This window comes from Papio anubis, chromosome 9 (genome assembly GCF_008728515.1).
Source record: "Papio anubis isolate 15944 chromosome 9, Panubis1.0, whole genome shotgun sequence".
Taxonomy (NCBI): Eukaryota; Metazoa; Chordata; class Mammalia; order Primates; family Cercopithecidae; genus Papio; species Papio anubis.
Window position 1 is genome coordinate 97809508 of NC_044984.1, and position 23358 is coordinate 97832865.

The 23358-nt window shown below is 36.6% G+C and overlaps 1 protein-coding gene across 13 annotated transcripts in view; it reads right to left on the reverse strand.

Annotated features, from left to right (window-relative positions):
- The window catches only part of C9H12orf42 (chromosome 9 C12orf42 homolog), a 183518-nt gene that overhangs the window by 117106 nt on the left and 43054 nt on the right, over positions 1-23358 (reverse strand). For 3 of the 13 annotated variants that reach the window (XM_021922827.2, XM_021922825.2, XM_021922828.2), the window contains one exon: positions 21380-21452. The exons of 8 other annotated variants lie outside the window; for them this stretch is intronic. The gene's annotated coding sequence lies outside the window, so the exon portion shown is untranslated. Of the gene's footprint in view, positions 1-19211; positions 19396-21379; positions 21453-22982; positions 23099-23358 lie in introns of all 13 variants that reach the window. 2 more of the 13 variants (XM_021922826.2, XM_021922829.2) reach the window with 2 other exon arrangements.

Consider the following 23358-nt stretch of genomic DNA (forward strand, 5'->3'; position numbering starts at 1 on the left):
CCAGAATTTTATATCCAGCCAAACTAAGCTTCATAAGCGAAGGAGAAATGGAATCCTTTACAGACAAGAAAATGCTGAGAGATTTTTGTTACCACCAGGCCTGCCTTACAAGAGCTCCTAAAGAAAGCACTAAATATGGAAAGGAAAAACCAGTACCAGCCACTGCAAAAACATACCAAATTGTAAAGACCGTCAACACTATGAATAAACTGCATCAACTAACAGACAACATAACCAGTTAGCATCATAATTACAGGATCAAATTAACACATAATATTAACCTTAAATGTAAATGGGCTAAATACCCCAATTAAAAGACACAGACTGGCAAATTGGATTAAGAGTCAAGACCCGTCAGTGTGCTGTATTCAGAAACCCATCTCACGTGCAAAGACACACATAGGCTCAAAATAAAGGGATGAATATTTAACAAGCAAATGGAAAGCCAAAAAAAGAGCAGAGATTGCAATCCTAGTCTCTGATAAAATAGACATTAAACCAAAAAGGATTAAAGAAAAAAAAGACGGGCATTATATCATGGTAATGGGATCAATGCAACAAGGAGAGCTAACTATCTTATATATATATATATGCACCCAATACAGGAGCACCCAGATTCATAAAGCAAGTTCTTAGAGACTTACAAAGAGATTTACACTCCCACACAATAATAGTGGGAGACTTTAACACCCCACTGTCAATATTAAACAGATCAATGAGACAGAAAATTAACAAGGATATTCAGGACTTGAACTCAGCTCTGGACCAAGCAGACCTAATAGACATCCACAGAACTCTCCACTCCAAATCAACAGAATATACATTCTCCTCAGCACCTCATCACACATATTCTAAGATTGATCACATAATTGGAAGTAAAACACTGCTCAGCAAATGCAAAAGAATGGAAATCATAACGAACAGTCTCTCAGACCACAGTGCAATCAAATTAGAACTCAGGATTAAGAAACTCACTCAAAACCGCACAACTACATGGAAACTGAACAAACTGCTCCTGAATGACTACTGGGTAAACAACAAAATTAAGGCAGAAATAAATAAACTCTTTGAAATCAGTGAGAACAAAGACATAACATACCAGAATCTCTGGGACAGAGCTAAAGGGGTGTTTAGAGGGAAATTTATAGCACTAAATGTACACATGAGAAAGCAGGAGAGATCTAAAATCAACGCCCTAACATCACAATTAAAAGAACTAGAGAAGCAAGAGCAAACAAAGTCAAAAGCTAGCAGAAGGCAAGAAATAACTAAGATCAGAGCAGAACTGAAGGAGAGAGAGACACGAAAAACCCTTCAAAAAATCCATGAATCCAGAAGCTGATTTTTTGAAAGATTAGCAAAATAGATAGACCACTATCTAGGCTAATAAAGAAGAAAAGAGAGAAGAATAAAACAGACACAGTAAAAAATGATAAAAGGGATATCACCACTGATTCCACAGAAATACAAACTACATCAGAGAATACTATAAATACCTCTACAAAAATAAACTAGAAAATCTAGAAGAAATGGATAAATTTCTGGACACATACACCCTCCCAAACTAAATTAGGAAGAAGTCGAATCCCTGAATAGACCAATAACAAGTTCTGAAGTTGAGGCAGTAATTAATAGCCTACAAACCAAAAAAAAGTCCAGGACCAGATGGATTCACAGCCTTATTCCACTAGAGGTACAAAGATAAGCTGGTACCATTTCTTCTGAAACTATTCCAAACAACAGAAAAAGAGGGACTCCTCCCTAACTCATTGTATGAGGCCAATGTCATCCTGATACCAAAACCTGGCAGAGACACAACAAAAAAAGAAAATTTCAGGTCAATATCCCTGATGAACATTAATGAGAAAATCCTCAATAAAATACTGGCAAACCAAATCCAGCAGCACATCTAAAAGGTTATCCACCATAATCAAGTCAGCTTCATCCCTGGGATGCAAGGCTGGTTCAACATACACAAATCAATAAACGTAATCCATCACATAAACAGAACCAGTGACAAAAACCATATGATTATTTCAATAGATGCAGAAAAGGCCTTTGATATAATTCAACACCCCTTCATGCTAAAAACTCTCAATAAACTTTAGGTATTGATGGAGCCTATCTCAAAATAATAAGAGCTATTTATGACAAACCCACAGCCAATATCATACTGAATGAGCAAAAGCTAGAAGCATTCCCTCTGAAAACCGGCACAAGACAAGGATGCCCTCTCTCACCACTCCTATTCAACATAGTATTGGAAGTTCTGGCCAAGGCAATCAGGCAAGAGGGGAAAAAAAGGGTGTTTAAATAGGAAGAGAGGAAGTCATATAGTCTCTGTTTGCAGATAACATGATTGTATATTTAGAAAACCCCATCGTCTCAGCCCAAAATTTCCTTAAATTGATAAGCAACTTCAGCAAAGTCTCAGGATACAAAATCAATGTACAAAAATCACAGGCATTCCTATACACCAATAATAGACAAACAGAGAGCCAAATCATGAGTGAACTCCTATTCACAACTGCTACAAAGAGAATAAAATACCTAGGAATACAACTTTCAAGGGATGTGAAGGACCTCTTTAAGGAGAACTACAAACCACTGCTCAAGGAAATAAGAAAGGACACAAACAAATGGAAAAACATTCCATGCTCATGGATAGGAAGAATCAATATCATGAAAATGGCCATACTGCCCAATGGCCATAGATTTAATGCTATCCCCATCAAGCTACCATTGACTTTCTTCACAGAATTAGAAAAAACTACTTTAAATTTCATATGGAACCAAAAAAGAGCCCGTATAGCCGAGACAATCCTAAGCAAAAAGAGCAAAGCTGGAGGCATCATGACACCTGACTTCAAACTATACTACAAGGCTACAGTAACCAAAACAGCATGGTCCTAGTACCAAAACAGATATATAGACCAATGGAACAGAACAGAGGCCTCAGAAATAATTCCACACATCTACAACCATCTGATGTTTGACAAACCTGACACAAACAAGCAATAGGGAAAGGATTCCCTATTGAATAAATGGTGTTGGGAAAACTGGTTAGCCATACACAGAAAACTGAAACTGGACCCCTTCCTTACATCTTATACAAAAATTAACTCAAGATGGATTAAAGACTTAAACATAAGATCTAAAACCATAAAAACTCTAGAAAAATAACCAAGGCAATACATTCAGGACATAGGCATGGGCAAAAACTTCATGACTAAAACACCAAAAGCAATGACAACAGAAGCCAAAATTAGCAAATGAGATCTAATTAAACTAAAGAGCTTCTGCACAGCAAAAGAAACTATCATCAGAGTGAACAGGCAACCTACAGAATGGGAGAAAATTTTTGCAATCTATCCATCTGACAAAAGGCTAATATCCAGAATCTACAGGGAACTTAAACAAATTTACAAGAAAAACACAAACAATCCCATCAAAAAGTGGGCAAAGGATATGAACAGACACTTATCAAAAGAAGACATCTATGAGGCCAACAATCATATGAAGAAAAGCTCATCATCATCACTGGTCATTAGAGAAATGCAAATCAAAACCACAATGAGATATCATCTCACACCAGTTAGAATGGCGATCATTAAAAAGTCAGGAAACAACAGATGCTGGAGAGGATGTGGAGAAAAAGGAATGCTTTTACACTGTTGGTGAGAGTGTAAATTAGTTCAACCATTGTGGAAGACAGTGTGGTGATTCCTCAAGGATCTAGAACCAGAAATATCATTTGACCCAGCAATCCCATTAGTGGGTATATACCTAAAGGATTATAAATCATTCTACTATAAAGACACATGCACACATATGTTTATTGCAGCACTATTCACAATAGCAAAGACTTGGAACCAACCCAAATGACCATCAATGATAGACTGGATAAAGAAAATGTGGCACATATACACCATGGAATAATATGCAGCCATAAAAAAGGATGAGTTCATGTCCTTTGCAGGGACACGGATGAAACTGGAAACCATTATTCTCATCAAACTAACACAGGAACAGAAAACAAAACACCGCATGTTCTCACTCGTAAGTGAGAGTTGAACAATGAGAACACATGGACACAGGGAGAGGAATATCACAAACTGGGGCCTGTTGGTGGGGGTGGGGAGATAGGGAAGGGATAGCATTAGGAGAAATACTTAATGTAGAAAACGAGTTGATAGGTGCAGCAAACCACCATGGCACGTGTATACCTATGTAACAAACCTGCACGTTCTGAACACAAAGTATAATAATAAAAAAAAATACCAAGGTACTATGAGGAGAATATAATACTAGTTGACATTTGTCAAGAATATAATTTCTCAGACATTATGCTAGACTCTCCATAGATAATCTTCCAAATGCTCACCGGCATTCATCTAGGGAGATATCGTTATTTCCATATTCTAGATTGGGAAGATGTGGCTCAGAGACATTAGGAGATCATGATCACACCTAAAAGTGATGGAGTTGAAAATTAAATAGAGGCCATTTTGACTCTAGAGTCTATATTATTTCCACAAAGTCACATGAATAGTTAACCTTTTATAAAAATCTACCCTTTATAAAACACTTTCCTATATGTCATGGATGGCAAAATATTGCAGTCAGACCATGACTCTGGGCTCAAATCCTGCATCCTGCACTTACTTGTTATGGCAACACAGGCAAGTTAATCTCTTTGGCCTCTTGAGCTCCTCATACTTAAAAGAGGAAATGGTACTGATAGTAATAATGAAAGCCAACTATGAGGGTCATTTTGAAGATGAAATGAGACAATATACACATATGCATTACATACCCTGGCCCACAATAATTGCTTAAGAAATAATCACTGTATCATTATTCTGTCATTCACACAAGCTTTTAATGAGTATTTTCTATTATGATTTGACTTTCTAGAAATCTCTTAATGTTAGCAGCAGACGTATCCAAGTCACACAGCACCAAAGTATGCTAGTGGCAGTGAATCTCTACAGGTCTGCAGCAACCTCAATTCTTGCCTCCTCAGGAGAAAGAATTTAACTGAGGGGCATAAGGCAGGAGAGGAGGAGACAGGTTTTAGAGCAGGAGTGAATGTTTATTTTAAAAACTTTAGCGCAAGAATGAAAGGAAGTACAGTACACTTGGAAGAAGGTCAAGCAGGCAACCTGAGAGATCGAGTGCACAGTTTGACCTTTAACTTTGGGTATTATATGTTGGCATGCTTCTGGGGTTGCATTACTTCTCCCCTGATTCTTCCCTTTGGGTGGGCTGTCCACATGTGTAGTGTGTTTACTGGAGTTGTACACATGCTCACTTGAGGCATTCTTCCCTTACCAGTCAAGTGTTCCTATAAGGTCATACAACAGTTAAGCTCAGCCATTTGGCCTCTTAGTAAGCATGCTTACCCCTACTTACCCAGCTCCTGAGATCTTACCCACAAGATGCTTATCACCAGCCTTAGGTGTTTTTATCTATTAGAAGGCTGCTTTTCCCTGGCACCAGCTGCGACTAATTATTATTTTAGAAAGGCAGTTCAACAACCGCCTGACCATCGCTTGATGCTTGCTGACACTCCTGGTTGGCAGCTGCTGGGGGGGGCCCTCTCCTGCCCTGCTCATATCTGATTTGTTACCTACTGTAACATTAATAAACACTTTCTAGAACTTTATTTGGTGTGCTGAAGAATTCATGACATACAATAGGAGGTTTCTGCTCTCTAAAGAGGCTTGCTGTCTAATGAGAGAGAAAATATGTAATACTCTTACTCCATGTTATGGGCTGAATTGTGCCTCTCTCCCAAATTCACATGTTGAAGTCCTCTCCAGTACTTCCGGTTGTGACTATTTAGAGATAGGGGTCTTTAAAGAGGTAATTAAGGTTAGATGAGGTGGTACCGGTGGGTCCTAATCCAATATGCCTGGCATCCTCGTATGAAGAGATTAGGACACAGACACGCACACAGAGGGATGACCATGTGAGGGCACAGCAAGAAGGTGGCCATCTGCAGGACAGAGGCCTCAGAAGGAATCAAACCTGCCAGCACCTTGATCTTGAACTTCCAGCCTCCAGAACCGCGAGAAAATAAACGTCTGTTGTTTAAGCCATCCAGTCTGTCGTATTTTTTATGGCAGCATAAGCAAACTAATACACTATACAAAATAGATTAAAACCATAAAGAAAAAGCAACCAGAAGCCCAGGACTCCCAGTGAAATATAAACTTTCTTTACATTTCACACTATGCAGTAATTGTTAACTTACTCCTCTGTATTACCCAGGCCATAGCTTCCCAGCAGTAGGATATAGATACATTTGTTGTGTCCCAGCACCTAGCACGATTCCTGGCCCCCAATACATATTCACTACATAATAAAACCATGAGAAATTCTTTCATCTTCCTTTCCTGTGTTTTATTGTAACCAAATAGTTGATGAAAAAAAAGTTCTTCTTTATACAAATACTGTACCTAATAAATTGCAGAAGGAATGATAAAATGCAAAAATGGAGCTAGCACAATTATTAATGAATTATGAATGAGGAATTCACAAGGAAAGCATCATAGTGACACCATTTGAACTCACTGATCAACTTCAGGATATATAAAATGGGGAGAGGTCGATTTTATGTGCCTCATAATATGATGCAACAAGAAGGATACGGCAACATCTCTGAAGCACAATTTCCTAACACTTGTACCAGCATCTAATTGAATCTGTGGATCTAACTACCCATTTGAAAAATGATAGGGAATAGAAGAACAAGTTAAAGACACAGCAAAATCCAGGAAGTGGGAGGGACATTTACAAAGAAATTACCTATTTTCTCTAAGAAAAGAGTGGTATGGGTTGAAGGAACCCATTGTTATAAAACACATGTGAACTTAAGACACATAACAACATATGCAGAATGTGCAGCTTGTTCAGATTGTGACTCAATTTTACCAAGTGCAAAAGTGAAATGTTTGAGACAATCTTGGAAACAGAAATATGGACTAAATTGTATTGATGAATGACTTAATTTTGCTTGGCATAATAATAGCATGGCCAATATATGGAAACATAGAGATGTAAATTTAGATATGTATATAAATAGCCTTACCAACTAATAATGCATCCTGAAGAATTTGTGAATAAAATGGCATGATGTTTGAGAATTTCTATAAGAGTTTTAAAACTAACTTGATTCTCTTAAATGCTCTATCAAACATGGCAGGTTTTGTTTTGTTTTTTAAAATGAAGACATTGGTAACCCAATTATCTTGGTTAAGAGGCTTGCCAAGGTCACTCAGTCAGGAAATGGCAGGACCAGTTTCTTCAAACTCCTACTCTGGTACAAGTGGGTACTTCACCATAGACCCCTAACTTCAAGAAAGGAAAATAGAGGCATAAATTTTAAACTAACATTTGTTATTATGCAACTAGTCTTGTTGAGTGTTTTATGTCCACTACGAACCCATGAGATATGTGCTATTAGACCCATTCTGCAGATGAACCAGAACTCAAAGAGGTTATGTGATTTGTCAAGAGTGGCACAGGATTAAAACCCAGAATGGCCTAACTCCATTTCAAATGAGGTACAACACCACACCATGGCTCCCCTCTTGGAGAACTGCAATGTACAGTAGTTTAGGCCAAGTTCTACAGTGAAAAAAAAAAGTGTTTAAATTCCTTCACCAATCATTTCTCAACCTCTGACCATGGAACCTTTCTTTTACACTTAGCATCTATTAAGCTTGCATGTGACCACAGGGTACACAAGAATTGCTTCAAGCTAATAATGGCTGAAATCTTACTGTATTTCTGCTATGTTTGAATGTGGGAATATTAACACATGTCATAATTATTACTAAAAAATAAACTACTTTTCATTTACGTAGCAAAAAGTTAACTACATATGGCCAGCATCATTTTTAATTGATAAGCACCAATTTTACTCTGCCAAAAAGCAAATATTGTTTCCTCCCTAGTTGGACTCCTAAGTATTGTATTTTCCAAATAGCCCATGAGGTTTGAGGCACCCTTCCCCAACTCAAGCTTATTAGAAAGTTTATTTCCTAGACTAGTGGACAGAGAAGGGAGAGGAAAGTTACATTTTGCCAAATGACCTCATGATTTAATGGCACTGGTAATACTAATACAAGCTCAAGCCTTTTGGCCAAATTTTGCAAAACTGGTTGAGGTATTTTTTCCTGTAGATATAAAACCTTCAAACTGAAACTGATCATTAAAAGGAAAAGGAAAACTAAGCAACAATTTCAAACTGGGCTATTTTAAGAAATGCCTTCTTCACATAACCAAAAAGTTCTCACCTCTTCCTTCCCTCCATGAGTATTTTTGCACTCATTTCTGAACTCGGACATCTCTGTGGATCTGACACACAGGAGCAGCAGCCTACAAGGCAGTGAGCAGCACCTAATGGAGTTGAGTACGAATGACTGAAGCTCACCAAAGGAGAGTCCTCAAAAGCAGCAGTGGTGAGATGAGGGCTGGGGGAAAATGGAAAGCAAGCCCTGTCTTCAAGATGTGCAGAACAATATCCTTTCTCTCTCAGGTCTGGCATCATATTCAGATGAGCAAATGTGAAAACCAGAAATGTGTTCTCAAATGACAGAAACTTCTCTTGAGAAAAGGGGAAATGTGAATCCAGTTTAAAGAAAACTCAATCATTAAAGACAAATTAATTTCTCTTAGAAATCAAAAATCTGGCCCCAGCATGGTGGCTCATCTCTGTAATCCCAACACTTTGGGAAGTCAAGGCTGAAAGAGTGAAGCCAGGCATTCAAGACCAACCTGGTCAACATAGTGAGACCTCATCTCTACAAAAAATTAAAAAATTAGCTAGGCTTGGTGGTGTGCACCTGTAGTCCCAGCTAGTCAGGAGGCTGAAGTGGGAGGGTCACTTGAGCCCAGGAGTTTGAAGTTACAGTGAGTTATGATCACACCACTACGCTCCAGCCTGAGTGACAGAGGGAGACTCCATCTCAAAAATAAATAAATAAATAAAGTCTGCACTCCAGCCTGAGTGACAGAGGGAGACTCCATCTCAAAATAAATAAATAAATAAAGTCAAAAATCTGCATCATAACCTTCAAAATGTCCACCAAAATTTTCACATGTAAATTCTCCTCCACTTTTACAACTTTCCCTTGACTGCTCTCAGTGTTAACATTTTATAGCATCACTTTTATGATGAAATTCCACATTATGAAATCTGACATACCTACATTTCTCTAGATATTTACAATGAGATAATGCCAGCAACTAACCATAACCAGTGTGCATGCACGGCTGTTATTTCTTCGCAAAAGCAAGGAGCAATATGATTGATGATCTCACATCTACTTTTTGGTCTCACAGTCTTACAGGGATGACAGTTGTGTACAATGACATTTGCACGCACTGGACAGCACAGATGTGCAAGTCAACAACAGGTTGCTGGTTTGGGTACCTAAGACCTTCACAGACTGAAGACAAGGAGGCTTCCCTTGCAAAGCCTTATCATTGACATTCCCACCTAACAAATGGGGCCTTAGCCTATTCTATCATTGCACCTTCCTGCTGCAATCTAAATCAGCACTCCATTCTGCCAGTTCCCTGTACATCCTGACACAGCCTCTTTTATTCCCATCCTGATAAACACTGCATTATTATTTTTTAACAAATCACCAAATCACAAGGCTTTATGATCAGAACAATGTAGATAATAAAACTCTTGAATTAACAAATAATACATTGTTTTCTATGTGTCAGACACTGCACTACATGCTTTCCATGTGTCATACATAGATCTTTTTAAAAAGAAAAGAGTAAATGAATGAAAGAATATATGTATTAAAGAGTAAAAAAAATGTAATTTTTCAAATTGTTTAAAAGGGAAATAACCTTGGAAATTATACATTCTCTCTCTCTCAATCATTCATTCAACAAATATTTATTTTATTTAATGCCTATTAGATACTAGGCTTTGCCCTACGTTCTGAGAACAAAGTAGTAAACGGCAGGTGCTCTAAGCAGATTACAGTCAAATGGAGAGAGTTACCACATGGAAGAGTGAACTGAAGTCTTGAGTTTCAGGCAGTAAGGAGGTGCATGTCTAGTAACTTATATATATTAGAATAAACTGAAATCAAACAGCACAAGTTTCATCTTTTCAAACACCTAGACAGAGAATGTTAACTATTGCTGAATATTTTGTCGAGATAATTTTATTGCTCATCTATGACTGACAGGTGCCAGCAATTTTATGTTGTAGAGAAGAACAACAAAGGCAGAAAAGGAAACTGATACAGAATGAGCCCCCAACCAGCGGCCCAGAACTCTGCCAGATGTTTTTATGTTCTTTATCTTAGTCAATATTCATTGATCTTCTAAGCCTGAGTTTCCTCCATATTGCAAATAAGGAAAATTAGTGCACTCTAGAGTTTAGGTAACTTTTCTTAGACAATCTGCTAGTGGGTGGCAGAGATGAGATTAAATCCCAAGACTCTCACTCCACACTCCCCACTGGAGACTATAGTGAATGGAAGAGCACAAGCCTCCTCTAACCCTCAGCAATTCTGATTTTTGCCATGCCAAAAAAACATAAATTTTTAAGTGAAATCTCTTTATTTTTTTTCGATTAGCGATAATTCAAAAAATTAAAAATATGCTGCAGGTCAAACAAAATATATCTGTAATCAAATGTTGAAGTCATTCATTTGAAACCTCTGCTTGGCAGTGTTTTTCTCCACTGAGGTTACCCAGCTGAGCAGGGTTGGCACATACCACAAAGGGTACAAAAAGGCCGTGCAAGAAGTCATGTTGAGTTGAGATCAGACATAAGCTTATTTTCTTCAGGGTGTAGGAAGAGAAAGAGACTAAACACTTTATGGATGATATCAAATTGGATGGGTGAGGCTAAGTCCTTGAAATGTAAAACTGAAATTTTAATTACCTATTTCCAGATTTTACGTTGTACATTTTTTTAACATGTTAATGTTTCTAAAACCTGTATCTTATCACCAATGTCAAATAAAAATTCTTTACTTGTGCCGTTTGTCTCCTTTTCTTGGGTTATATATGCCAAATGTTTATTTTATTGTTTTTTTACAAAAACTCATTTTTGGTTTTATGGATCAACTTTACCGTTTGTTTTCCATTTTAATAATTTATTTTATCTTTACTAATTATAATTATTAATGCAAAATTTGTTATTAATTTGCTAGCTTCTTAAGTTGAAAGCTTAGTTCATTTTTATACTGTTTGTTGTTTCTAAATAAAACAACAATAAAATAAATAAAATGTAAAGGTCTACATTTTTCCCTGGGCTCCACATGGGGTTAGTGGGTTTCATAGGTTCATATAAAGGGCTTTCTTCTGTTGTTTTTTAGTTCTTAGTTTGTAACTTCTAAATAAATATTTAAAGTAAAATTAGAAGCATTTTAAACATTATTTATTGTATAATTCTGCCATCAATGTGGCCTATATAATATCAACTTTTTGAAATGTATTAAAATTTCCTTTTTGTGTAGTAAATGAGTTAACTTGGTAAAACTTTCCAAGTATATTTTTAAATAATGTTATTCTCCATTTCTATTTGTATTTGCACACAGTCACATGTGTAAGTACATACTTGTAAATTGTGTTAGTTCTATCTTCTGTGGCCATACTCATGTTTGTCTATTGATTCATTTGTTTCTGAAAGATGTGTCTTAAAGACTTAACTAGAATTTGAATTAGTTTCTCTGTATAAGATTGTATAATTACTTGCACAAATAAGCAAGTTCTCTTCTTCTTTATAAGTTTTTGATGTATACACACACATACATATAAGTTCTGTTGACTATCATACCTTCTTTAGTAATTAATCCTTTTATCAATATCATATTTTCCCCCTTTCTTTTTTCTTTGTCTTTTGCATTGAAATCTATTTTACCTTAAATTAATATTGCTATACCACTTTCTTTGTTACATGCCTTGAGATATTTCTTCTACTTCTTGAATATATTTTTGATATTTTAAATATAAAATACTTGATTATGGAAAAGAACATATGTAGATATCCATAAGTAATAAACCATAAATATAAACATACTTGAACCCACAATCCAAAGTATTTTTTTAAAAATGTTACCAATCATGTTGATACTTCCTGAGTACTTCTTGCCAATCTGTGCTCATCCCCCATACCGTCTCTCAGGGGTAGACATTATGTGAGTTTGTTTCTTATCATTCTCTTCCCCTCAACCTGTGGGATCTGACACTATCCCCAGGTAGATGATGTCAGTATTGAATTGGAGGAAACCCAGCTGGTGTCCACTGCAGAATTGATTGCTTGTTTGTTGGTGGGGGAAAATCCCACATGTTTCGTCTGTGTTGATTGTTGTGGTGTGAGAGCAGAGGAAAAACAGTTTTTTTCAACTCAATACCATATAATATCAAACTGTTTCTCCAACTAGTTGTACAAATTTGTACCGGTTCTAACTGTTCCATGTCCTCACCAACATTTCATTTACTTTTTTTGGGTTTTTTGGGGGTTTTTTGGTGTGACTGCTGCTATCTCATTTTGAATTTAGTTTGCATTTTCTTGATTCACTAATGAGAACGAGTATCTTCACATGCTGACTGGCCATCAGCATAGGTTATTCTGTAAAATGCTTGTGCAAGTCCTTTCCCATTTTCCTATTGTGGTTTGCTTTTTTAATAAATAGTTATTTATGTGCCCTAGATATTCCTTCTGGATTATATGTATTGCAAATATTCTCTCCCATTTGGAGCTTTCCCATTATTTTGTTTTCCTTATGATGCTTAAATGAATGGAATCCATTCTTTATGTACTATACTTATCAAGACCTTTCTTTATAGTTAGTATTCTTTGGGTCTTGTTTTTGAAAATCTTCCCTCATTTAAGGTCATGAAGATGTTCTTCTATATTGTCTTTTAAAAATTTTAGAGATTTGTCATTTTTATTTAAGTCTCTTATTAATCTTGAATTGGTTTTTGTATATGGCAAGAGGTGAAAGCCAACTTTCTTTTTTTCAATGGGATAGCACCATTTACAGATAAGTCCATAGTTTCATCACCAATCTACAGTAATGGTAACAGTACTAACAACAGTAACAATAGCAGCTAATTTTATACGCTGCTTACTACATGACAGTCACAGTTCTAAGCAATTTACATGTAACGCCAGCTCTCTCATATGATTTGGTATTAAAAAAAAAACCTATCAGAGTAACAGCATATTTCTCAGCAGAAACCCTACAAGCTAGAAGGGTTTGGGGTCCTATTTTTAGCCTCTTTAAACAAAGCAATTATCAGCAAAGAATTTTGTATCCAGTGAAACTAAGCTTCATAAATGAAAAAAAAGATACGGTCTTCTGGAAAAACAAATGCTGAGAGAATTTGCCACTAACAAGCCAGCACTACAAGAACTGCTAAAAGGAACTCCAAATCTTGAAACAAATCCTTGAAATACACCAAAATAGAACCTCCTTAAAGCATAAATCTCACAGGACCTATGTAACAATAACACAATTTTTAAAAATAAGGTATTCAGGCAACAAAGAGCATAATGAATAGAATAGTACCTCACATCTCAATACTTACATTGAATGTAAATAGCCTAAATGCTCCACTTAAAAGATACAGAATGGAATAAGGGATAAGAATTCATCAACCAAGTTTCTGCTGTCTTCAGGAGACTCAACTAAAGCATAAGAACTCACATAAACTTAAGGTAAAGGGGTTGAAAAAGATATTCCATGCAAATGGACACCAAAAGTGAACAGAAATGGTTATTCTTATATCAGACAAAACAGACTTTAAAGCAACGACAGTTAAAAAAGATAAAGAGGGACATTATACAATGATAAAAACGACTAGTCCAACAGGAAAATATGACAATTCTAAACATATATGCACATAACACTGGAGTTTCTAAATTTATAAAACAATTACTAGTAGGCCTAAGAAATGACATAGATGGCAACACAGCAATAGTGGGAGACTTTAATACTCCATTGACAGCATTAAACAAGTCATCAAGACAGAAAGTCAACAAAGGAACAATGGACTTAAACTATACCCTAGAACAAACGGACTTAACAGATATTTACAGAACATTCTATGCAACAACTGCAGAATATACATTCTGGTCATCAGCACATGGAACATTCTCCAAGATAGACCATATGATAGGGCACAAAAAAGTCTCAGTAAATTTTAAAAAATCAAAATTATATAGAGTACTCTCTCAAACCACAGTGGAATAAAATTGGAAATCCACTCCAAAAGGAACCCTCAAAGTCACACAAATGCATGGAAATTAAATAACCTAATCCTGAATGATCACTGGACCAATAATGAAATCAAGATAGAAGGTAAGGTAACAAAAGCCATCTATGACAAACTCACAGCTAACATTATACTGAATGAGGAAAAGTTGAAAGCATTTCCCCTGTGAATTGGAACAAGACAAGGATGTCTACTCACCACTTCTATTCAACATAGTACTGGAAGTCCTAGCCAGAGCAATCAGACAAGAAAAAGAAATCAAGGGCATCCAAACTGGTAAAGAGGAAGTCAAACTGTCGCTGTTTGCTGATGATATAATCATACACCTAGAAAACCCTAAAGAATCGTCCAAAAAGCTGCTAAAACTGGTAAATGAATTCAGCAAAATTTTAGAATACAAAATTCATGTACACAAATCAGTAGCTCTGCTATATACCAATAGCGACCAAGCTGAGAATCAAATCAAGAACTCAACCCCTTTTACAATAGCTGCAAAAAGATAATAAAATGCTTAGGAATATACCTAACCAAGAAGGTGAAAGACCTCTATAAGGAAAACACAAAACACTGCTGAAAAAATCATAGATGACACAAACAAATGGAAACACATCCCATGCTCATGGATGAATAGAATCAATATTGCGAAAACGACCATACTGCCAAAAGCAACCACAAATTCAATGCAATTCACATCAAAATACTGCCATCATTCTTCACAGAACTAGAAAAAACAATCTTACAATTCATATGGAACCAAAAACAAAAGAGCTCGCCTAGACAAAGCAAGACTAAGCAAAAAGGACAAATCTGGAGGCACCACATTACCCAACTTCAAACTATACTATAAGGCCATAGTCACAAAAACAGCATGACTGGTATAAAAATAGGCTCATAGACCAATGGAACAGAATAGAAAACCCAAAGATAAAGCCAAATACTTACAGCCAACTGACCTTTGACAAAGCAAACAAAAACATAAAGTGGGGAAAGGTCACTCTATCCAACAAATGGTGCTGGGATAATTGGCAAGTCACATATAGAAGAATGAAACTGGATCCTCACCTCTCACCTTATACAAAAATCAACTCAAGATGGGTCAAAGACTTAAATCTAAGACCTGAAACCATACAGATTCTGGAAGACAACATTGGAATAACCCTTCTAGACACTGGCTTAGACAAAGACTTCATGACCAAGTACGCAAAAGCAAATGCAACAAAAACAAAGATAAATATATGAGGCTTAAACTAAAAAGCTTCTGCACAGCAAAAGAAATAATCAGCAGAGTTAAGAGACAACCCACAGAGTAAGAGAAAATCTTCACAATCCATACATCTGACAAAGGACTAATATCCAGAATATACAAAGAACTCAAATAAATCAGCAAGAAAAAACAATCTCATCAAATGTGGGATAATAACAAGAACAGACAATTCTCAAAGGAAGATATACCAAAGGAAGATATGGCCAACAAGCATATGGAAAAATGCTCAACATCACTAATTGTCAGGGAAATGTAGATCAAAATCACAGTGCGATATGACCTCACTCCTGCATGAATGGCCATAATCAAAAAATTTTTTAAAAAAATAGATGTTGGTGAGGATGTGGTAAAAAGAGAACACTTTTACACCGTTGGTGGGAATGTAAACTACTAATAGTACAACCACAGTACACAACACAGTGTGGAGATTCCTTAAAGAACTAAAAATAGATCTACGATTTGATCCAGCAATCTCACTACTAGGTACTGACCCAGAGGAAAAGAAGTCATGATATGAAAAAGATACTTGCACACACGTTTATAGCAGCACAATTTGCAATTGCCAAAATATGGAACCAGCCCAAATGCCCATCAATCAACAAGTGGATAAAGAAAATGTGATATAGATAGATAGACAGATAGACAGACAGACAACACTGAATACTACTCAGCCATAAAAAGGAAAAAATAATGGCATTTGCAGAAACCTGGATGGAATCGGAGACTGTTATTCTAAGTGAAGTAACTCAGGAATGGAAAAACCAAATATTGTATGTTCTCAATCATAATTGGGAGCTAAGCTATCAGGACACAAGGCATAAAAATGATACAATGGACTTTGGGGATTTGAGGGGAAGGTTGGGAGAGGGGTGAATGATAAAAGACTACACATAGAATATAGTGTATACCACTTGTGTGATGGATGCACCAAAATCTCAGAAATCACCACTAAAGAACTTATTCATGTAACCAAACACCACCTGTTCCCCAAAAACATATTGAAATAAAAAAAAATTTAAAAATAGACATAATAACAATCACTTATTAAGCATCTGAAAAAAATAAGACAATAATATGTTTTGGTGTGTAATACCAGCTCTGTGAGACGTCAGGTTTCCAAATTTGTGGCTCTCTCTTCCATTCCATTGGGCTTTTTCTCTATAATCATTTTTAATTGCTACATATTTATAACAATTCTTGATATCTAATAAGGCAATTCCCCACCCCCTCAAATTTACTTTTCGTCAGGAGGATCCTGGCCATTCCTGCCTTTTTGTTTTGCCATCTAAACCTTAGAATTTTTTTCTAGTTCCATTTGGAAAGAAAAAAAGCATTCACTCAAGTGAAAATGTACAAACTCTAAAATTAATGGGAAGAATGACCATCTTTATAATGGTAAGTCTTCAAATATAAATATATTTTATTTTTCTACTTTTTAAATTTTATTTAATGTATCAATATAAGGTTTTATAATTTTTGCATAAAAGTTATATCTTTTAATTTTTTAGGTTTTGTAAATGGTATCTTGTATTATTGAATTTTCCATTCTTTGCTGTTATATGAACTGGAATTAATTGTATATATTGATTAGGCATTTAGATTAAATATTTTAGGTTTAGGTTTTTACCTTAGATTTAGATCTCTACCGTAATCTATTAGTGTGGTAAATGAATTGATTTCTTCATGTTAATCTGCCCTTGCATCCCTAAGATAAACTTAACATAATAGACTTGGTTTACTAGATTTATGTTCAGGATTTTTGCATCAATGACCATTAATGAAATTGGCCTATAATTTTCCCTTTCTGCACTGTCGTTTTAATTTTTGATATCAAGATCATGCAGTAATTGATTTTCTAATATTAATCTCTTCTTGCTTTACTGGGATAAACTCAGTGTTCTGGATTTATTTACTAATATTTTGGATCAGTTTTTTCTATCAGGGTTCATGAAATTGTTCTATAACTTTTGTCTCATGTTTTCTTTCATTGGTTTTGATATCAAGATTATACTTGCATGACAAATAATTTGAGGTGAAGCGGCGGTGCATCAGTTATTTTTTGATGCATTCACAGCATTGTTCCACAGCAAATCTAAAATTTTACTGAGCAAATGTGGCTGGGTCAACCCCATGGTCTCCCCTAGGAATGTGTCCTTAATTAGACTCCAGTTTTACCCTCCAGGAGTAGCTCCCAATCTGCTGTTCTTCACGGTTTTTTGCTTTACCCATTGGTTCTACCATGAATCTTGTGCTCTGTCCTTTGAGATGTGATTCCTTTTTCATCACAGCCTAGATTTCTTGAAATAAAAGTAGATTGCACTGGCAGCTGAGTAACTTTCTCAGCCTGTTTTCAGTCCATAGGAAGTTGGGGGCCCAGAGGCCATTTTGGAATTTTACCAATCTCAGACTATTTAATTTCAGGTTGATAAGGCTTTTTTCATACAACTCACTTAAGAACTTCCTGGACCTTTTATACATCTGATTCCATTTAAATGCATTTGCTGAAAATTATACCCACAGTTGTTTTCAAGACATCTCTCTCTTCTTCTCTCTATATCATTGTCACTTTGGGTGTGTCAAACTGCTATGGGACACCACAATGTTGAGGTCTCAACAAGTAGTCTTGGGCACACCTTCAAATTTATCTATGCCTCCAGGTTCCATTTTATTTTAAATACCTTTTGCCAAATGGAGACAATGTTTTCTATTTTCTTTTTCTTCTCTTTCATTTTATTTATTTATTTGTTTGTTTATTTATTTGAGACAGGGTCTCACTCTGTTGCCCAGGCTGGAGCACAGAAGCACAATCATAGCTCACTACAGCCTCAACCTCCTAGGCTCAAGCAATGCTCCCACCTCAGCCTCCCAAGTAGTTGAGACCACAAATGTGTACCACCATGCCCAGCTCTTTTTTATTTTTCATAGAGACAGGTGTGTCTATGTTCCCGAGGCTGGTCTTCTGCTCCTGGGTTCAGGAGATCCTACCACCTTAGCCTCCCAAAGTGCTGGAATAACGGGCATGAGCTGCTGCACCCAGCCCATTTTATTTTCTAACCCAGCCAATTCTAGCCTCTTTATGTGCCCTACAAATTATGCTTGCAAACTGGCCAGTTCTTTCTTAAACTCATTTATTTCTTGCCATAATATATGATCTACAGTTTGGGACAATGAGCTGACTCTCCAGCATTCTGCCTGGAAACAAACTTAGCCAAATCGAAACATTTGTTGGGTCTATTTTCCCCTTAGGAAAGTTAATTCAGGCAATAATGTTGCCAGTTGCTTTATTACATAACATATGTCACCCTTATCCAGCCTCCAATAACAATGTTATCACCACTTTTCCAGGTTTTGCAGCCAGTTTGCTTGCCATTTTCCCAGTCTCTGCTTGTAGCCCAGTTCCAAAACCAATATTACACACTTTAGGTTTTTGTTATAATAGCACTCAATTTCTAGGTATCAATTTTTCCATCAGGTAACTATTGCTATGTAACAAACCACCCTAAAACTCAATACTTAAAACAATAAGCCTTTCTTATTGCTTGGGAGTTCACGGGTCCACTGAGAATTTCTGTTGATTTAGGCCAGTTGTAGCCAAACTTGTCCAAGCTCACTGATAGGTCTGTGCTTAACAGACAAATCAACTGAGGACCAGATCATCTAGGATGTCCTTACTCACCTGACCAGCAGTTGTTTGGCTACAGGCTGAAGTGACAGGGATGATTAGATTACAGGTTTTTCACATCTAACAGGGTAGCCTGGGCTTATTTGCACGACGGTGTCAGGGTTCCAAAAGCACGGAAGCATGAAAGAGCTCTGAAGGCAGAGGCTGACCACTGGCACACCAATACTTCCACCACATTCTAATCACCAAAGCAAATCATAAAACCAAGTCAGATGCAAGAATTAAGGAAATAGACCCCACCTCTTGATGGGAGAAGCTACAAAGTCATATTGCAAATGGCATAGATTTAGGAAGGAATGAACAATTAGAAAAGGAAATATTTTTGGCAATTAATTTGGTAATTCTAAATTTTCTGGAAAAGTTTGCCTAAGACTAGAATAATCAACTCTCTGAATGCATAGTGTAACTCTCCCATAAAAGAAGTGTTAACTCCCTGTTAATGGACTTATTAAAGTATTAATTTTATTTCTTTAATGACTATGCAGTTTTTCTATTTCTTCTTAGATTATTATTTATCTTATATAAAGGTTTATATGAAGTTATATTCATGTAAGAGGTTTTTAATGTTATATTTTTCTAGAATTTTTTCATTTTACCTGTTTTCAAATTTATTAACATAAAGGTTTAATATATCTTTGTTATTCTAATCTCTGTAGTCTGTACCCATGTCTTATTTTTCATTCGTAATATTATTCACTTGCACCTTCAGTCTTTGTTTTATTTATTCTTTCCTTGTTTCTATTTTTTATCCATCTTGGCAAAAGTTTTGTTGTTGTATTCATCTTTTCAAAAATCTAATTTTTTATTTAGTGAGCTTTTCTGTTTATTTTCTATGTCATTAATTTCTGCTCTTATCTTTATTTCTCCCTAATAGCCTTTTGTTCCTTATCTCCCTAGTAATACTAATTACATATGTTGTAAAGCCTTGCTGTCATGGCTTTATTCGCTGTTTCCTTGGATGTAAATTCTTCTAATATTCATTAAGCTTTTTAACTCCTCTTCTTCATTGCAATTTTCTTCCAATATTGAGTGACTTTTGATTTTTTCAGTCATCTTAATAAATCAGATTTCCTGTTAAATTACCTTCTATACTTGTTCCACACAATAACTTGCCTCTTAAACACATAGATTCTTTCTTCTGTCTTGTTCACCACCTTGTCTCTCTAACAAAACTCCACAACATAAGCACTTAGAGGCAGGACAGACCCAATAAAAAGAGAGAAAACACCAATTTTAAACACCTGGATAATTGTTACTATGATATCTCAACTAACCACCCTACCATCAGCCATGTACCCACCTTCTGTAGTCACAATCCAATGTACAAGGTCCTGAGCTATAGTTTCCATAATCTGATCCCATCTGCTTTGCTTCTTTTTAGAATTCTTCCCTGCTCTGGTCCTCTATAATTTATTCTCCTTATTTTTGAAGATGGTTACATATTTATATTGTTTCTCAAATTTCTAGGGATTTATTTCAGGAGGGGAAGTCTATAGTTTGTGCTCAGTTATTCTTAAAACACAAGCCACCACAGCTTTCCTAGGAATGCCAGAATTCCACCAAAGTGGAGTGACCAGCATCTCAATAGGACTTGAAAATTTCATTTCAGAATTAGAACAGGGAATACTAATCAAAATTCATGATAATAATCTTAAGTCATTAAGAAGGATGTTTTAAATCTTATATTCTGCTGAGAAAAACAGGAAACTATGTAATACATCTTGGAAAGCATCCTATTTCTCTTTTTATTGGTGATATTTCCATCTTCCCTATTCCCATCAGCCAAAAATATACTCAAATTTCTGTATCCAAAAAAGACCTTATCTACTTTTTCCTCAGGTTTCTGTCCCCAGTTCTTTCCTTCCTGTCATCACCAGACTTCATAAGAGTTGCTGAAAGTTACTTCACAATTCTATCCCGAGCCCACTGGATGTTGGTTTCTGCTTCTACTGTCTTGCTGAAACTTGTCTTAAATGTCATTAAAAACGGCCCAGCTGCCAAAATCATCATCTTGCCTTTTGGTTTGTTTCATTCCATCTTTGTTTCCACTGATAATTCCTATCCAGTTAGGATTAGTAGCTTTTCCTCTTTGTGTTCACAACATGTCACAACCGTCTTGAGACTTTGAACAGAACGTGTCTCACACTCCTCTATGTACTTACCCAGCATTAACTCTTATTAGGTAAGTGACTTTTAGCCAGTGCCTTCACCTTTTAGTGCTTCACTTTCTCATCCCTAAATGAGGATACAATTAGTTACTTTACTTCATAGGTTTTCATGAAGATTAAATGAGTTAACATATGTAAAGCAGTTAGCACAGCACTTGAATATAAGTTATTAGTAATAGTAGTAGCATATCTGATAACATGTAAGTCTTTCTACTATATTACTACCTCTCAGAGGAAAGAACTCTGTCTTTCTCAACTTTAGAGCCTTCAGATGATATAGCAAAGTGACTACGTAGAGAATCAATGTAGAAGGAAGCCATGGAGGCTTCTATTCAAGATGATCCTGCTCTGAGGATGTGCTGCAATCTCCCATGCTTTGAAATGTATGTTCAATTGAATTAATCTAGATTTGTATAAAGATTATAAAGCCATGGCTCTTGTTTTCCAGTTCTGGAGTGATACTGTTTTTAAAGAAGGGTGATAAAACCAGAAATGTCTATCTTTATAACACTCTCCAAGTTTTAATGGGGCTGAAAAACGTGGTCCAAAGCAATGTTCATTAAAAATTTCATTCTCGGCCGGGCGCAGTGGCTCAAGCCTGTAATCCCAGCACTTTGGGAGGCCGAGACGGGTGGATCACGAGGTCAGGAGATCGAGACCATCCTGGCTAACCTGGTGAAACCCCGTCTCTACTAAAAAAATACAAAAAAACTAGCTGGGCGCGGTGGCGGGTGCCTGTAGTCCCAGCTACTCGGGAGGCTGAGGCAGGAGAATGGCGTGAACCCGGGAGGCGGAGCTTGCAGTGAGCCGAGATCGCGCCACTGCACTCCAGCCTGGGCGACAGAGCGAGACTCCGTCTCAAAAAAAAAAAAAAAAAATTCATTCTCTAATCTCTTAGGTTTGTTTTGTTCTTCTACCTCAAAAAAACTCTTAGGCATCCTCGTTTGACATCATCACCTTGGTCGCCACTTCCTCTCTGCTCCTCTGAACACTGTCCAAGAAGTCTTATCACTGTACCACAAGATCCCTGGGGGTGGGAGGTTCCTCTTCTACTTTCACTGATTTTACCTTAAGCATAAACCGATGCATCTTTTTGTCCTTTTCTCTTCTTAGAGAGCAGGAGAAGAAGAAACAAGTGAACTTGCTTATTAATTTTTATCCTGCCAGGCTTAGAATAAGTATTTCTGAGCTATATTAGAGATTTCTAAAACATTTGCTTGTTTTCTACTCAAAACAACCACTTATACAATATTCCTTTTTGCTGTACCAAGGATAAATTTCACGTACTAAGAATCTCAGGCCTACATATTCTTCCTGAGAATCAGATTCACCATGCACCAATTACTCTATCTCCTGCCTGAGTTCTATGAGACAGAACTCTCACAGAACAAATTAAGTTAAGCAACTTTATTACTCATACATAGGCAGCAGGGAACAACAGAAGCACAGGATTTATAGCAGGCTGATCCCCCAAGTCTCAAGAAAGTTTCTGAGGGTAGATGGAGTCTTGTCTGCAAATACCCCACACCTCACTGCAACTAAGGGACCCTGAAAACCCCGTACCCTGGATTTTATATCCTGGAGCAATTGCACTCACTGGGCTAAAGCATTGCAGGTCATTCTGTGCTGGGAGGGACAGAAATGAAGCCCAGCCAGCTCCTCTTTATCTCAGAATGTTGCATTTCCAGCACATTCTGCAGTTATTCTTGAGAACTATAATCAAGAAAAGGGAAAAAAAACTGGGTCACCAAGATCCATCCAGAGACCTGTCCTGCACTTCCTTGTCTACTTGAGATGTTGTCACGTATGTCTCTAAAACAGAGCCCCTTAGAGAATACAAAGGCTTTTGACATTTATAAGACATTTTCTGGAAGCAAAACTGGCTTCTCAAAATTTGTCAAAAGTCAATACAAAACCTTCTGCGCCTGCTTTAGTGTGCTAGAATTGCCACATTTGCTGTACCAGGAAAAGAA